The sequence below is a fragment of the Phoenix dactylifera genome, unplaced genomic scaffold, assembly GCF_009389715.1.
Source record: "Phoenix dactylifera cultivar Barhee BC4 unplaced genomic scaffold, palm_55x_up_171113_PBpolish2nd_filt_p 002455F, whole genome shotgun sequence".
NCBI lineage: Eukaryota > Viridiplantae > Streptophyta > Magnoliopsida > Arecales > Arecaceae > Phoenix > Phoenix dactylifera.
Window position 1 is genome coordinate 10,483 of NW_024069667.1, and position 19,353 is coordinate 29,835.

General features: G+C 38.3%; 1 pseudogene; it reads right to left on the reverse strand.

The window, feature by feature from the left end:
- Positions 1-4,153: 4,153 nt before the first annotated feature.
- LOC103721922 lies at positions 4,154-17,407 on the reverse strand (annotated as a pseudogene).
- Positions 17,408-19,353: the final 1,946 nt, after the last annotated feature.

Genomic DNA, 19,353 nt, shown 5'->3' on the forward strand with positions numbered 1-19,353 from the left:
AATAATGTAGCTCACCAATGGACCACTACAACCTTACATATTGGTCCCCCAAGCATCACCCTATTATTAGCCTGAAAGCATGCATTTCTTGGCACGCCCTTCACTATTATATCAGGATCACAGAGGGGCGGTGGCTTCTGTCTTTAGCATGGACGCAGTTGTTTTCTTCTAGCTAGACTTCTTCTGTGCCTTGGAATTCTGTTATCGGAGTAACAATCCACGGCCAGGTTTGTTTTTTTTTGTGTCATTTTAGCACGCTCATGCTGCATTCTAAAAGGTAGCAGTTTTTTAATTGCAACATGTCATGGACGTGGTGATGGAAGATTAATGGGAGGTCCATCAAAGAAAGCTCTTTTTAGGAGGGGTTGGAGGGTATTCCCGTACTTCTGTCCTTGGAAAAGGAAGGACAACGATGTCAAAAGGAAGAACCCCACCTCTAAGAGAAAAGATTGCATACATATTTTGTTGCCCTCAAGATTGAAGCAAAACAACTCTGCGACAAAAGGCACCACCTTGAGAAGTAACTGGTGACTTTGGATTAAAGCAAGCTCATGACCACAGTTTTCATCGCCGGCACCAAGATCTCAGTCGATAAGATAGATCTCAGTCGATAAGATAGTTTGCATCTGAATGGACACATTAGTATGTATAAAAGTACACATGCATGCATATACGTGCATGCATATGCAAGGTAAAAACTTTATTTCTCGGTTGATATAATTAGATATATCTTGGCAGATTATTATATATATGATACAATACATTAGTGACTTTTTTTTAGTCCGAGTTGTCCACCTTTGTCTCCTTGTTTAATCTATGAAGAGGTGTCACTCCAAGATATCAAACTTTAAAAACTTCGACCAACCAAACCCTGAAATGTTAAGGATAATGAGAGGATTCTTTCTATTTTTAAGGAGAAAAAGATAGAGAGGTAGAAAGTTAATTTTGCATAGAAAAAAAACTACTTGATAATTGATTTTTCAAAACAAGGCAGTAATTGTTTGATTTTGCAATTCAACCTACATTTGGTCTTTTTCTGGATCAAATTACCCCTGCATACAACCTGACTGTGTATTTTCTAAAACCGGTGCCTAAAATATATATGGCGCAATACCACTACGAATGAGGAAAGAGGAGCAACATATACATGGCACAATACCGCTAAGAATGGGAAAAGAGGCGCGATGATGGTGCTGATGAAGCTGCAATGGCAACGAAAAAGAGGGAGATGCATGCGAAGGAGGGTAGTAATGTTCCAAGAAGGCTGAGTTCAGGAGAGAAGTGGAGGAGGTAGATGAGGTGGTGTATTTGTGATTCTACTGATCTAGTATATACATTAAACTAATATACAGATACAGTTTGCATTGATATACACCTTTTAATGGATGACACGCACAATGATATATACATGCTATTTCTGAGGATGTTTCTTACCATTTTGCCTACCATTTACTTAGTAGGAGACTGATAAAACACATTATATGATTCAATACAATTACAGTATTTGTCTTGATACACAGCACATTTGTCATGGGTTAGGTATGATACTCTGATCCATATTTACTTAGTATTGGATATACACAATATACTACTTGATATACATATGTTTTTGGCCAAATTAAATATGATCTTCAATGTATTCATTCCTTTTTTCCATACAAATCCAATTGCAAAATCAAAAAATCTCGTTTTATTTGCAGCATCGATTACTCTGTGTATAAAATAATAACTGGAGTCCAAGTTGATTAAAAATCTTGGTAGATCAGAAAAGAGAAACATATGACCGATCCCACGCCCGTACCCACCACGTTTTAGTGCACGACGTACGGCTGAGTGCATGCATTCTCCGAAAGCAGCATCTTACTCCAATTGTGCATGCAACAGTGGCCACTTAGCGCCACCTGGACCCACCATGTTTGCAGAATTCTGGACCCACCTAGAACATGGCCTCCTCAAAATCTATGCATGACACGTAAGCTAGACCAAGATATCTTCCTGATAGTACTGCTGCACTAACGAACTTTGTCGAAGAGAGAACCATCAGAGACATCTCTCCTTTCATTCAGAGAGAGACATCACATTAGTTTTTAATGGTTGTTTTCCAACAGCCTTCTCTACCTGTCATTATTCTACTTCAAAACAGAATTTAAAGGGTTGTCAACGAATAGACTTAAGAACTGCCCAAAAGCGAGAGAACGAGTTCTTGGTAGACCTGATCAGATCTGTCACATTCAGGAATGGACTCAAGAAACCAAAAGACCAGGTGACAACAATGCAAATGGAATCCAACAAGCACTTTTGGAAAGCAACCAATATCATCCTGAAGCTATTCTATCAACTTGAAGCCATCAGTTATGCATCAGCTGGCAAGGCAAATCGACTACTTAACCTGATGATGTCAGAACTGGCCATCGACATCTGAAATAGACTGATGCTATGAAACCATTAGAGCTTTAGCGTCCACTTCATCCTCCACTCCATTGCCAATGCTTACTCAAATCGGCAGCACCATCAAGCTTATCCAGATTACCAAATTACCCATATAAAACCCACCGACAATATTTTCATCTCAGCCTCGCATCAAAAACCCATGATTCTAAAAATTTCGAATTTTAAATTTTGAATTCTGAATTTTGGATTTTGAATAGTATAATTTTAAGATTGATTCTAGTTATAATCTCTTATACATTCTCAACTATAAATATGCATAACTGACTACTTTATGAGGTTGGCCAAAAAAGTTCTCTACAATATTTTTTTTTCTGCATTTTCTTTTTTTTCTACGAAGCCGAAGGGTTGAGTTGCAAGAAAACCATAGATTGTCCGCATGTAGCTTGAGAGAAGCATACTATGGTATATTCAAAGACACAGCATCCGTGTGCGGTCAAATATGCTTTGGCATAACATTCACCTTCCTAGCAAGAAAAGGTTAAGCTTCATAGCAAAGAAACAAATGGAAAAAGGGGAATCATCTTAAAGAACCAGTATCTGCTCTGTTCTTTAAAAAAGCTGCCCTGAAAGTTCAAATCCTAAATGCACTTTTTCCTGTAGAAGATCGAACATTGGAATCTAATATATGCAAACAAATCTTCCGATGGTTAAAAAGCATGTCAAAACCCATCCAACAGATTCCTTCAGAAGATTATGTCAGTGGCAAAAGCAAAGGAAAAAGATACCATTAATCCAAAAAAAGCAAAATTTGGTATGACAAATATGCATGCTTTCATTGCTTAATGTTTTGTAGGAACCACATAGATAGGGACACCTGCAGTACATTTATCTAATGCGAGGCCTCCCGTAAAATTAAGGGATGTCCACCATAATCAATAACGAATCCTAATAGCACAGCAAGGTCGGCAGAACCGTCCCAAATCGGACGATTCCGGCCATCCCAAGCCGTACCGGTGTCTCATCGGTACGGTTCTAGCAACAAAAACGAAACCATTGTCGAAGCCAGAGAAGGAAAAGGAAAGAAAGAACTAGCGGGGGAGGGAGGGAGAGGGCAGGATGCCGGCGGAGACCGCAGAGAGCAAGGCCGTGGCTGTTGACCCTGTTTCAAACCAGCTGCGGTCTTAAAAAAATTTACAATTTTTTAGTGAAGTCGGCAAGTAAATCTGCAAGCCCGTTCAAGGCAGCCTCCTACCTGGTTCAAAAATCCGGCCGATACAAAAGCCGATATGAAAGGCTTCGGTGCACTGGTCGAGTCCAATTATTGCAGTTGATTCGCCAGTCAACTCATCCCCTTATTTCGATGTTGGGGCAGATTCAACTTCAAGCTAGGCTTTATCGGCTGGATTCCTGAACCAGGTAGAAGATTTAGTGGCTGCCTTGAACGGGCTTGCTAGATTCACTTGCCAACTTCACTTAAAAATCGCGAATTTATTTAAGGCTGCGGCCGAGGCTGGCCTCCGATGGCACTCCGCCGGCATCGGCCACCCTCCTCCGGCCCTCTTTCCCCCGCTCGCTCTCTTTCTCTTTTCCTCTCTGCACGGTCCCTTTCTCGGTATAGGCCCAGCACGATCCGTACTGAGTCATCCTGCCGGAAAACTGGTACGGTGCCCGGTACCAGTTCCTCCGACCTTATAGCACAGTTAAGAAAGTATTTAGAATAATATTCTACTAGCATCTGATGCCAACGAACTACTAAAGCAAGAAAATCAAAGAAGCCACAAAATTTGATTCTACGAGACCTGAAACACCAACCATAAATGTGATTTAGCACAAGACTGGATTGCTAACTACTACATGTCTAGATTATACCAATTTTGTTTGCAACATCCAAAGCGTCGTAATCCAGGGTCAATCTCACATATGCCTTTTTCATGCCATCAGGCCTGGAAAAGCATCAGAAAGGCCAGATTCAGAAATGCTTCAAGGCTCAACTACAGACGCAACCTGGATAGCATATTGGATGGGATAAAGAAACTGTTGCATTGGGAATACCAAATGGACACCAACCTGATCAAAGTATTGACTTTCTTTGCCTGAATGCCGTACATCTTCTTCACAGCTACTTTGATCTTTTTTTTGTCGGCTTGGATGCCAACTATGAATACAAGTGTGTTGTTATCTTATCTTCTTCATCGCAGATTCGGTGGTCACGGGATATTTGAGAATTTGATAGCGGTCAAGCTTGTTTCTTGGTGCACTGATTCTAGGATATTTTGGATTCCTCTCTTTCTTGAGGGTCTTGAGCCGGTGAAAAGTTACAGAAGTGTGAATCTTCCTGGCCTTCCTTTTCAGGGACGATGTTTCCTGACTTCACAGCCTTGGCAAACTTCAGAGCCTGAGCTTTGCCATCAGGCTTCTTGGAGGTGGCTGCTTGCAGATGATCATACAGCATTACATGAGAATGAAAATTAAGAAGCCATGTTGCTTTTAAAAGTATACAGTATCCCAAGAAATCATCAGACAGTGTCATACCACTAGAACTATACATTTGGGAGGACTTGTGCTTATGCAGAGATTTCCAAAACATTTTTTGTACATCACATCCAATAATTTAGATCTTCATTTTGCAACCTAGATTGATGAAATTTTAAGCATAGAGTTCTCTTTACACCATGTGTGCACCATAACTGCAGTTAACTGCATTCATATCTGAGATGCCACGCATGTGATCCACATGCATGTGCGGGACTCTTTAACAGCTTTTTTTCCCATGCAAGTTTCTTTTTTTTTGTTGGGGGGGGGGGGGGGGTGGTGGTTTGGGGAGGGGGGGCGGTTGGTTGCGGAGGGGTGCTTTGTAGCCTCTGGAGTCGACAGTATGTGCAGGATTCCCGGCCTGAGAGACCATGAAGTCTAGCATGCATGCTAGACAACAACTCAGGACCTCACTGAAAAAGACTAGCTGGAAGGTATTATTTAGATTCCGTGGCCTTATATAAGTACCTAATATCAGCAGAACCGGTATCGGGCACCATACCGATTGTCTGGCGAGACAAGTCAGTACGGGTCTATGCCATGTCGGGCCCGTACCGACACAGTAGAGGACGGGAGAGAAAGGAAAAGAGAGAGAAAAGGAGGGAGGCTGGCGGAGGATGGTGGAGGTCGACGGAGGGCTCGTGGAGGTCGGCGGAGGGCCGTCGAAGGCCGGCGACCTGGGCAGGAGGCGGAAGAAATGTCCCCAGCCGAAAAACAGGGCAGGTCCTCTGTTTTGTTCAAAACAAGGATCCAACCCTTTTTTTATTTTGCAATATTTAAGTGAAGTCGGCAAGAAACCTCTGCGGCCGAAAAACAGGGTGAGTCCCCTATTTCGTTCGAAATAGAGATCCAGCCTTTTTTTTATATTTTGCGATGTTTAAGTGATCTAGAGGAGCATCCTCCGTGCGGCTCGCGGGCTTTTGCCGGCCCTCCACCGACCAGCCTCCACCTTCCTCTCCCTCTCTCTCTCCCTCCCTCCCCCGCTCTCTCTTTTTTCTCTCTTTCCTTCTCCTTCTCCTCCTCCGACAATAGATTTCGCTTCCATTGTCGGAACAGTGCCATTCAGCTGTCGGGGTGGCTCGGAACGGCCGGAACCGCCCGGGACAATTCCGCCGACCCTGATCTACCCAGTACATAGCTGATGTGGGACTAAACACATGCTTACACGAGTCCTCACATGCTCCTCCCATTTAAGCCCATGCATGCTGGACATATTTATATAACTCATTTTGTTGATATCTGTATGTTCTAGTTTTGTCACCAAGTTTTCTCATTAATTAAGACATTTGTCAACTAAATCAATAAGATTATGTGATTGTGCTAAAGGCATCAAGTCATACCAATAAAGAAATAAATAATTATCTAAACAATGAGATGAGCTGCAAATTGCTGATTAATATGTTCTGAATTTGTCTGCTTTGCACATTGCATTTATTTAATCAATATGATGGTGATAAAGAACTTACATTTGCTCTTTTGATTTAATGCAATATCAATAATTATATAACTAAAATTCTGACATATATAGCATACCTTTAACAGGTGGGGCCATCTGGCAATGTGAATATATAACTTCAGAATATCAACTGCATTCGGTCATGAAAACTAGTGTTAGAAACATGATGCACACAACTAGGAAATAATAGAGTTACCATCCAGAAACCTATCAGAACAATAGCTAACAAGTTAAACTGTGTACTCGTGCACCCAAACAACCTTAGGTTAATGGCAACTACAATAATTTACCTGATTCAGGAACTAAGATCTCCATTTTCTGATAGATTCCAATGTCATTACAGAAAGTATAAGTGGAAAAGAAAAAGATAGATAAACCGTATAAATAACCCACAATAGAAACTCAGCCATTTCAGATTGCATTTGTGTCACGCCCCGAACCCAGCACCCGGGTCCGGTACACGACCGGCCGCATGAGCCCTAGAGCAGTGCCCTAAAAATCATGCAAGGCCTATGATTAACAAAGATTCCAACAAATCCATGATTAACTTAGTAATTCAAATAGGCAAGTCCGACATGTCCAAATAAACAAATTAGTTCAATTACAAAATCTTCAAATGTTCATCGTCATCAAGAAGCATAAACAAACTAATTAGCTAATGACTCCGATACTTGCACTCTGCGCCCATCCCATCTAAATCTAAGCATCCTGCAACTCTGATAAAAAAAAAGAAGAAAAGGGAATGAGCTTTAAAGCCCAGTAGGAATCCCTACACATCCACACCAACACAATACTAATATAAATCTGAAAACCACGACAAGTCGATGCACATATCATGAAATCATAAACCGGCTATCAAAGCTCAAATAATCAATATAAATAAGTACATCAATCATCAATAAAAGTCCAGCCACACAAGAATGATATAGCATATGATAGCTCATAAACATGTATTATAGTTTCAATGCCTTTTCTTCAACTAGATCCGGATTAATTATCTTTCCGACTTTGGGTTAAATCTCCGTCACATTTCTCAGCCTGTGGTGGGGCAACCAAATTATCACATTTTCAGCCTGTGGCAGGGCCTGCACATTATAGTTCCACATTTCTAGCCTGTGATGGGGCCTGCCAAAGTATCACATTTTGAGCCTGTGGCGGGGCCTGCACATTATAGTTCCACATTTCTAGCCTGTGAGGGGGCCTGCCAAAGTATCACATTTTCAGCCTGTGACGGGGCCTGCACATTATAGTTCCACATTTCTAGCCTGTGAGGGGGCCTGCACATTATAGTTCCACATTTCTAGCCTGTGAGGGGGCCTACCAAAGTACCACATTTTTAGCCTGTGACGGGGCCTGCCATAATAACAAGATAAACCCAAAGTCCCTTTTCATACAATCCGGTTTACATCCACACATCAATTCTTTTATATTTATTTTCGGCTTTAAACTAACCACGGTCACGTTTCCAGCCCGTGACAGGGCAACCAATATCATATGGTTAGTTTAGAGCACCACATCCAACAGTCCAATTATGTAGGTGTAGGTTATGCGCATGCATGCATCCATCATGATACCAACCACAAGCGTATACAATCATAATATCAACCACAAGCCAACACGATCAAAATATAATTTAATATAAAAACTATTTTTGATTTGTCTGGATCATAGCATATCATACATATCTAAGTATAAAAATATTATATAATGCAGGAGTATAAGGATCCTTACCTTTGTTGACAATTTAAATAACCAATCACCCGCCCTCACGGCGATAAAGAACCGGAATGCACAGAATCCTGCTCAACGTCCTCTCGTCCAACAGATTGTTCCCCTACAGAACCAAATAAGTATTAAAATTTACTCAAGATGAATGACAACCCAGAACCCTCAAAATAATGATCTCCCCATATCTAAGTCGAGAGAGAGAAAACCCCCAACTAGAGATGATCTAGAGAGAGAGAAGAGAAGGTTAGAGACAAGTGGCTCTCCCTCCCTCTCTCTCCCTCTCCTTCTTCCTATTCTCCTCGTGGGCATGTTCGGTGGCAGTGGCCACCTGTGGCCGGCGACCCCAGCGGTCGACAATCCCCCAACGTGGTGCCGGCCATGCACCACGCCCGGCGACGGCCGGCCACGCTCCACCCCCGACGACGGCGGTCGAACGGGAGGAGAAGCATGGCGACCGAGCTTCTTGTCTCCAAATCCCACGGCTCGCCGGCCGGATTCAAGAGGAATAAAGATCCAAAGATCGAGAAAGGAGGAGGGACGACTCACCTTGCCTCCGGCAAGATCCTCCCGGCCGGATCGACGGCGACCGCTTCGATTCCTCCCGCGGCAAGGTAAAACCCAATCTCCCTCTTTTTTTTTTTGTGTGTGTGGAAGGGCCCTCGGTTGATGCCCTAGGGGAAGAGAGAGAGGAGATCCTCCTGATTTGGTAGGGTTTTATCACCCTAAAATCTCTCTTCCGGTAGATTCGGAAGGGGGAGGAATTGAAAACAGGGGAGGGAGAGGAATTGAAAACAGGGGAGGGAGGCTATTCCGATCGGGAGACTCCCTCCCCCCTTTTTTTTTGTATTGGGCCGCCTTATTCAGAGGCCGGCCCAATCCTAAGTGGGTCTTCACAATTTGTATTTCTATTTTATTTCAATTAAGGACGTTGTCATTTTAACGGTTTGTACATGAAGGTTCCATTTGCTTCACAAACAGCTTCACCAACATAAAATAATGTAAATTTGCTGAAAATAAATACAAGCATAAAACTCAAAACCTTCTGGTGAGGACTTGTTCCACAGCAGTTTTCATGCAACAAAATGATGCACTTCAAAATTAGAAGAACCATATCAAATATACAAAAGGCATCTTCAAGCATTCACCACATGCAAACAGACAGCTAATGAACAACATTTTCATCCTCAAGCTAGGTGACTCTCTTTTCATTTTTCATTTTTTTTATTGCACATGAACCAGACAAAACAAAAGCAAAAGAAGGTACAGAGAAAGATGATTCAGAAAAACTTTTGTAGGTTCATGGAAAACACCAGAAAAAGTGAAGTGATAAAACAATTTTTTAATATTATATATTGAATTCATTTGTGGGGCTAAACCTACACATGAAAACAAACCTAAGACCCCCTTTACCCACAAAACAAGATAAAGATTACAGTAAACAAATACGATAATATCAAATCAATTAGAAAAAAAAAGTGGATAAGTGTGCTTACTGCAAAATCTATCATGCACCTAGCAGGTATTTCCCACTCCAGAGAACCCTCCTGGCCCAGTATGTATGTTTATATGCAGTTCAAATCAAGGATTAAGGTGCTACTATGTGCCAAGCACATACAGGCATGTAGCATACCAGGCTTGGGATGCAATGCAATCAGCATGGACATAAATCATAATTGTTGTCTCACCAAAGTAAATGCATAAACATGTATGCACCTATATTCCATAATTTAAATATTTTAGACCTATTTATAAACAAGTACACATGTTGCTTAAAAAGACTAATTTGAGGCTTGCCTTGAGAAAAAGGCTCTAAAAGAAGTTACTATTTTTAATAGTTCATGGTTCACGTGAAGTACACACCTTGTATTTACTCAACATTGTTTACTTTCACAGAAATAATAGGGGAGAAACCAAAGTCCAAACCTAAGTTTCATATTGCTGTTTTATGTTTTTATTTTCAAAAACCCAAGAAAAATGAACTAGACTGTACAACATGTATGATGAAACGTTTTGTTTCTTTAAACTGTTTCTTAAGTCTTTAGATCTTTTAGTAACAAAGATTTATTGCTTTCAAAAATAGTGAAAACAAAAACAAGGAATAGCAGAAGTTTTGTACAAATGCTACCTTCAACATCAATTTCCATTTCACCAATTTGTAGAAGAAAAAAAACAAAAAAACAAAAAAACAACAATGATGCCAAACAAAAATTTCCAAATTTGACTAAATTTTCGTTTTCCTTGATGAAATCATGTCCCTTTTGGTTTTCTTTTCCAAATTTTTCTAATCAACCAAACATATCCTTAAAGCATCTGGATGTTGGGCTACCATATATTCAAATAAAAAGAAAATAAACTAGTAAGGTAAGTTTTATTCATGAAATCCTTACAACTTCTTACATTTGAACTGCATCTAAGCAACATATTGTTAAATTTCACAAAATCACCAAACAACCTAACTAGGGTAACAATTATAAAGTTAACTTAATTTTATTAATATTAAATTCTAATTTAAATAGGATTTTCAAAATGGAAACTGAATAAGCATTTTATGCAAGCTAGATCAACTTACATGGAAATTTTTATAGTCTTCCAATTGTACTTGAAACTAAGGATTTAAATCTTAGTCCTACTGGCCCCATACCAATTGATATATATAATACCAGCTCGGTGACAATACTCTGGTCAGTGGGCATCGATACAAGTAATAGTTTGCTGAACCTGATCCTGCCAAATCAAGGCAAATCAAGCCTGAATTGGTCCTGGCACCATTCAAAATGCCTTTTAAACCCATTCTTTTATGGTGATTTCACCATTTGAAGGTGAAACAGCTAAAACAGGCTAGTGTGGAGGTCAAAGGATAAGGTGCTAGATTAATATGCTGGGGGATACAAACAAGCTTCTTGCTAGGTGACAGCCTCCCCCATTTTCTCAATTTTTTTCAAAGATTCAAGGATATATGATAAGCAAAACTTGAAGAAATTTAGCCTCCCCCCATTTTTTAGTCTTTTAAAAAAATCCAAGCATAAATGATGGAGATATTGAAGAAATTTACATGGAGATTATGCTGTAAATGGATTTAATGGTGTATTAACTCTAGACTCATGCCCTGATCAAAATCAAAGAAACTGGGTTTTTTTTCGGACGAACATCAACCATCTCTAATTTCATCTTAAACTTAAGAGTAAACCTAGCAAATGGTGTTTATTGGGGTTTACTTTTGGATGTCTTGATAATCTTTGGTATCATATATAGCTCAATGACTTCGAAAATCCTGGTTATGTTTCAATTATTAGTGCATAAATATAGATTTTTCAATGTATGTTTAATTGCAAGTTATGATATGTTATGAAATAAATTAGCAATAAAAATATTTAGAGCACATAAAATATATTTATCAAAACATGTAGGATTAAAACAATAAAGCATAAAAAGGCAAAAACAATGTCTGCAGAACCGTCCCGAACCGCACCGGCGGCAGACTAGGACTATTTCGGCAAGAAAACTGAGATGCGTCGTCAGATGGGGAGGAGAAGAAAAGAGAAGAAAAGAGAAAACAAGCGGGGGAGGGAGGGAGAGGGAGAGGGAGGGAGAGGCCGGCAAACGGGGAAGGAGGTGGAGGCCGCAACCGCAGCCGGATCCCTGATTCGTTCAAAATAGAGTTCCGGCCGCTAAAAAATTTCAAAATTTTTTAGTGAAGTTGAAAAATTGCTTGCTGACTTTACTTAAATATTGCAATTTTTTTTAGCAGCCGAGACTCTATTTCGAACGAAACAGAAATCCAGTCGCAGCCTCTGCCTCCTTCCCCGTATGCCGACCTCCGCCACCCTCCACTGCCCTCCATCTCTCTCCCTCCCTCTCTTCCCCTTCTCTCTATCTCTTTTCCTCTTTCACCCCCTCTCCCTCGTCTCTTCTACTGTGTCGGTATGGGCCCGACATAGCACTGCGGAAGCTTATACCGACTTGTCCCACCGAACAACCGGTATGGTGCCTAATACCGGTTTGCCGATATTGGGCAAGAAGATTTGGAGGCCAACATAGATTGTACCACATACTTGTTGTACCAAAGCACACCAATTGATAACCTTCGTCAATATGGCACAAAAAATAGCACATGCTATATTGGCTGGCCATCCATACCTTGATATTTGAATCCTTGCTTGAAACCTTATTTTTTTATATTTTTCATAAGAATAAAACTGAGACTGAATATTTGATATTGTATAATGTATATGATAGCAATTTGCAATGTTCTGATCATTCCATTAAATTGCTATTCATAATAATTGTTTCGCAACTTTGTAGTTCATACTTGACAACTAAATGTGTGAACTCTAAATACACTTTAGCTTTGTAAATCGGAGACCCAAGAAGATCACATTTTTTGCATATGCTAACTAATAACTAGATAATTAAGTTTACTACAAATGTTGGGTTTTTTATCGATTAGTCCATAAAATCTTTCATATTTTCATATTGATCCCTGTCTTTTATGTGTATTTTAATCCTTGAAATCTGACAACTAATTGCTTATATGCCGCTTAGGTTAACTAGATGACAACAAAGTAATATGTTTATATTCTCCTAACAGTGTGAATGTCATATATTCTAGACATTTTTGGTTGTCGCTCTTACACTTATCAACCCCTTAACTCGTGCCCCTCTGTCGTTGGTCCCCTAGTGACCAAGTCTCAAGTGACAAGATGGAGAAATAGAGAAGAGGGCAAAGTGAGCAAGAACAGGCCAAGTCCTGAGCCTCCTTAGTTGTTAAGCCAAAAGCTAGTGGAAATACCAATTTGTATAAATGGAGAACTTCACAAGGATTTTTATGTAAATATGAAAATTAGGCAACAAGATGCAAATATGAAAGATTTTAGGGACTAATCTACTAAAAACCCTAAAATGTTTTGAACATCAATTCTTCAAAGATGTATTGTTATTCTCTTATTTAATATCCTTCCTTTGTTAAATTTGATAAAATTTCAAACTAAATCAAGTAAAATTATATGTATCCACTGAAACAAAATATTATGCTCTCAACTCTACCTAGTATATATTAAATTTATATTTGTTCGAGCTTCCTTTGTTAATATTTTCTTATTTTTGTAACTTATCATTTTCATGCCAGACCCTTTAAAACCAAAATTATAATAGTTGAAACTACCAAAATGTTTAAACCTCTGTCTAGATGAAAATGGAAATGTGATATGCTTTTTCAAACACTACCACTACTGTGCTACATGTATCAATTCCCATAAGACAACTTTGTTCACATCTACAAAATCGAACGGGATATCAAATTTATTTACAAAATAAGCCATGGCTCTAATGGTCTTAATTATGAAAGATAAGGAACCAGAAAAAAAAAAATCAAAACTTAACTCATTCATCACCATGACATCTAATATCCTGATGCAAAGCTCTGTTAAAAAAAAATACCTTTTTTTGCCCAAATAAAGAATAAACCTATCAAACTTCTATACACCTACTTCATCAATCAAAAGGATTACAAGTAATTTTTTGTTTATCTTATATGAATAATTCTTCCATTTGGACATAAAACCAATATAGCCTCATGAAGATTCCATTGCTAACATCAACACCAAAGAATCTAAATTGTCTATAATGCAATTTATGTCCACAATCAAAATATAATTGATTTGAGAACCTAAAATCACAAAATTGATCACATTCATGGCTATATCAAACAATAATGTGATGTAATTGAACATGTCCCTTTTCTTGTACAGGGGACCAAAAAAACCTGATTAAACAAGGAAATGACAATAACCTTTCCATTCATCTAAATTGCATTTCTTCTTGATCATGCAAACACTAAAGCTTTAGTGAGATCTTGATTCCCATTTGATCACGTAGACCATTTAATTACTTTTGCACAACTATTGAATTATACATGTTGTCTAAGCATGCTTTAACTGAATCCTTTAAGCAGCCCCTTCCATGAGCACATTGTAAAGAGAAGGCTCCATGTTTTTAAATAGGATGAAGGAACTTGATTCAGTTATCTTGTTATTGAAATGTTCATAATGGTCCATAGGCCATGAAGAACAACAGTTGGACCAGCAGTTTGTCTAATTTTTATTGGTAAATCTTTCCTCTTTGACAAATATATCACATTCTTCTCATGGAATTAATCTTTGCTTGGGTTATCCAAGAAAGAAGACAAAATTCCCATCAAACAACCTGATAAAGGTTCTCAATAAGGTATAGGCTGCTATTATCTGGGTAACTCCAAAATAGAGATGGGCATTGGGCCATGCCGGGCCCGGCCCGGCCCAGGCCCACCGGGCACAGACCAAACGGGCCGTGCCTGGCCCGGCCTGTTACTAAATGGGCCGTGCCCGGCACGGGCCCGCTTAACCTAAAGGCTAAGCCCGACACGGCCCGCTTAACCTAAAGGCTAAGCCCGGCACGGCCCTAGGCCCGTGGGGTGGCGGGCCATGACGGGCCCGGCACGGGCCGTGCCATGCACGAGACGGGCTGTGCCAGGCACGGCCCGTCTGTCCAAAAAAAATAGCCGTTATGGGTGGCCCATAACGGCTATTTATGGCTTTTTACCCATTTTGCCCCTCCCAACAGCCATAAAATGGCTAATTTGAGAGGTATTTTGGAAAAAAAATTAGGCCCGCGAGCCAGAAATCCTTAATCCAGCCCGGCCCCCTTTTATGAGCCGTGCCTAGCACGGCCCGTTACTGTAGCAAGCGGGCCGTGCTGGCACGCTTCGTGCCGGATCGTGCCGGGCCATGGGCGGCCCGGCCAATGCCCACCTCTATTCCAAAATATCAAAATAGGCACAAGCTGAAATGGTAAAATTTAGTCTATGGAGTGGTCAACGCATCAAAAGTCAAAAATTGATGGAAACTAACTATGAATCTTCATTGATACCAATAACAGCTAAATTCCATGAGTAAGGTTAGCAAGAGTATAGCTGACTTACATGAACATTTGTGAAAGAAAAAAACAAAAAACTCCACTATATGCTGCAAAACAAGAAAACTATGAAGTAATCCAACTAGTTTTCTATAAAATACTAATTATATTGCAAATGCAAATATGTGTTTGTAAGTTTGCTTATAGCCAATACTACTTAGGCAAAGTCAATACTAGATGCAAACTGATAGTGAATCAAATTATAATATCCAAACTTACAATTTTATGACTAGACTATCACCTTTCAGTAAAATTCTCATGTACCATAATTCTCCTTCATATGCCCTATCCTAAGTCCAAAACATGATGCACATGACTGTCAGATAGCAAATTCAGAGAAGACCCTATCACGGCCCACCGTTAGACTCGTTCTAAATTCAGACATTTGGGTGATGTATGGGGCTAAATATAGGCAAGCCAAGGATCTTAGCTCTGGGTCTGGGTCTAGTAAAGGGATACATGACCCAAAAGATTCTTATATAATAAGTTATCTCTTATGATTTGTTTCCTAAATGTTAGGCAGATTAAGCCTCACAAATTCCCTCATCCCTTGATCCTTTGATTGTCATACAATATTATTTTTTGCTCATTTGCACTAGCTTTTCTCATGTGGACCTGCTGGGAACCAATAAGCAGATGTGAACCTGCTATGCACATGAACATTATTATAAGTTGTCTTATGATTGCTTTCTAAATGTTACATGGACTAGGCCTACTGCCTCCCTTGATCCTTTGATCATCATTCAATGTCACTATTTTCTTCTCATTATTCACTAGGTTTTTACTAAGTGGACCTGCTGGGGACTGATAACGAACCCTGAAGCTAGTAAGTACATGACCCATAAACCTAGTGATTCATACAAATTCTCACCATCAAGACTTGGACCCAACTTGGTTGATGAATGGGTAGGATTTGTGTCACATAGAGATCTAGACCCCATTTTTTCAGTGGGGGAAGGGGAGGTCACATGATATCTACACCAGCCTGATGCTAGTGATGATGATGTATTAAACATTAGCATTGCTGTCATGAATCCACACACATAAATATGAACCTTGGGCAACATATAAAAGTCAGTTGACACTGCCTACTCTTTCTAAAACATTTCCCTTCTCAAGCCCACCTTAATCTTATTCATGGCTTTTCAAAAAGAAAGGACCAGAACCCTTCTATTCATTTGCTCTTTCCTTATCCATCATTGCTTAGCAGAGTTTAAAGCAAGAAAGCACTACTGTACATGCAATTTCAAAATTGTTGTTCATATAGCTCAAGAAGAGATTACAAGGTAAACATTTGTCTCCCTAAGTTACTCGATCCCAAAGTCTCAACAAACCATGAATTACACATAAGTAAATAACAATGGGTAATCCCATGATTCATGTAAAAGGAATGAAATACATGAAGCTTGTAAGAACTTTTTTTTGAGTTAACTTGTACGAACATAATGTCCAAACAGCAATAGCTCCTAATATACCTTTGCTTCCACTCATGGTAATTCCAAAAGGTAATGCTCTCACACACCTTGCATCACAAATTAGTTGCTTAGTTGATGGAAAAAGCATATAAAGCCCATAGCCTCGGAGAACATATTCACGAGGCTGACCTCTCACCTCTAAAGGTGATCCTTCGAGAAGCTTAGGTACAGACAGCTTATTCAATGTTATAATTGGAAATTTAACAAATACATGTTTAAATATTGAATAGCCACATAACAATATCAAAATGAATTCATCTTTTACTTTGTTCTACTTCTTAATAAAAATTCTTACCTTTAATGATTCCATGAGCTCGTTTTCAAGCATCACTTGGTGTTATATTCGTTCATAAGGTATTCTAGAGTTGATATTACACAATCTGCATTTCAATCCTCCAATGCAGTTTTCATAAATTATCAAAATATTTTACTGCCAATAAACAAATCTTACAAGGCAAACGTGGTTAGCTGTTAAACTAAGCATACATAAATCGAGCAGTTACTAACTCATATCAATGAACATAATATAAAGATTAATAGGACCTAAAATCTTCACAATAGAGATTTTATTAAAATAGAACACTGATAGTTTGACAACGATTACATACCCAACGTAATCATTCACATACGAGTCACAACAGCCAAGCTACTCATATGCCTTCAAATGATCCGTATAAACAAAAAAGAAAAAAAAACCAAAGCCAAAAACCTATCAAACGAATAAACCGTAGGAGTCTAAGAGAGCCGATAAAACATTAACAGCAGCAGCATTCGGGTTCAGAAGAACTAGCAATTCCAAACTCGAAGGATTCCAAGGCGGCGAAGAGGTGCAAGAAGACTAACCGCTTCGGCGAAGCTTCCTCCAAGCTCTTCCCCCGTCTCCTCCCGACCCTCCCCAAAAGCCCGATCCACCCGCGCGAGGAGATGAATTGCGCCGCCGGGAAGTTTATACGATTGTTGAAGCAATCTGTCCGTCTAATTATTTGATGGAGTGTTCCCGACCGATGGATCAACGAAGATTCGGTTCAGGGTGCGGTAATATAATTTCCGGGTGCAAGATACGTGGATTCATATATTTTCTAGATCGGTGGACGGTGGAGATCAATTAGAATGCGGCATCAATTATGATAGCCAGCTAATGCTGCCATATCAGCTAATAGCTACATTAATATGAGTCCACTACTATGATTATGTTTTACTTTTATATTTGTTCATTTGTTATACTTTCAATCAATCCTTTTCATTCTTCTCTTATTATTCCATTGTTTCGTTTGATTTTTTTCTAATAGAATTTTATTGCTAATTTATTTCATTACTCACTTATTTACTTCAATTTTATTTCCAGTATATCCTTTATCTATGAATATATCAATTTAACAAATTAAAATTTGATTTATTTGCTACTATTATATTTAACTTACTTTTCTATTTTTAATTCATTTATAACATCTACATTTGCTAACTTTATTTGTATTTTTCATTTTTTATATAATTTGAATTCTTTTGGGGGTCAGATAAAACTTTTGGTTTAGTTCTGCTATATTAATGTTTGTTTTATGAACTCATTTTTTATTTGTTTTACAATATTTTATTATATTTTTATTTTTAATTATTAAATTAATTTTTTTGAGGCACCCTATTTTTTAAAATATTTTATTATTTCATTTTATTTTTAATCTATATTAGAAGTTTTAACTTTATTGTTATTTATTTTCTTTAGCAAATTTATATTTGATTTTTGTACTTTTGCTTATGTTTCATTGTCATTCATGTTGTTTTACTTAAAAATAAAAAATTATTGTACTTAATTCATTATGTATTCTAATTTTCATAATTCTTGTCAAGCGTAGAAGTATATAAAATTTGCATATTCTAGATATTTCTAATATATATTACGATCAACAACATGAACTCTGATTTGAATGAACTATCAATAGTGTTTGCTCTATTTAATCTTTAATCAAAGTTTCAACAACTCATATAAAGTTGATTCTTATTTTGTTTTAACTCATTATAATTCTTGTTTTATTTTAATTTCTGAAACATTGCATATTAGAAGGATTCTAAGATTTTGAGGGATTGAGAAAAAAAAAAAATCAGTTTTGGTAGTGTTAAATTCAATAATTTCTGCCACATCAATTTCTTCTTTATTCTTAAGTTCTTCGAAATTTAGTAACTCATCGATAGCCTTTGTTCTCTATTCGGTAGCTTCTTTCTCATGGTTGACGTATTGCATTAGCTCATGCATGCTACCAAAGGTATTTTTGAAAAAAATTCAGATATATTTGTTTTTTCTTCCATGCTTACTGCCCAAGTATAGCTTTTGTGAGTTCTCTTCCTACAAGCTTATCTGGAAAAACCATCCTTTGATAGTCCAAAAGTTGGCACTATAATATCCATTTTCTCCATCTTTTATTATTTTATTTTCATTGTTATCCACCTCTTGATTGATATCTTATAAAGCATCAATGAAATCTTAGGCTACCTCTCTAGTTGCTCTATCTAAAAAACCTAGGACCTCACCTAGAAAGGCTAGACAAAAAATATTATTTGGATTTTTCGGTTGTTTCAAATGATATCAAAGCTAGGTTGATTTTTAAAAACTTAAAAATTAAATAATAATAATAAATTATTCAGATTAACGAGAAGGTTGATTTCTAGATTTTATTATATCGAGCAAGGTTAATTGGGTGTGTTAGATGTGCTTACATATCAAGATTATCACATTTAGTTGATTGCCCTACCGATGGAGGTAAAGATCCCTTTCCACTGCATAGTTATGGATATTTTATATGCCGATGAGTATGATATAGTATTATTCCA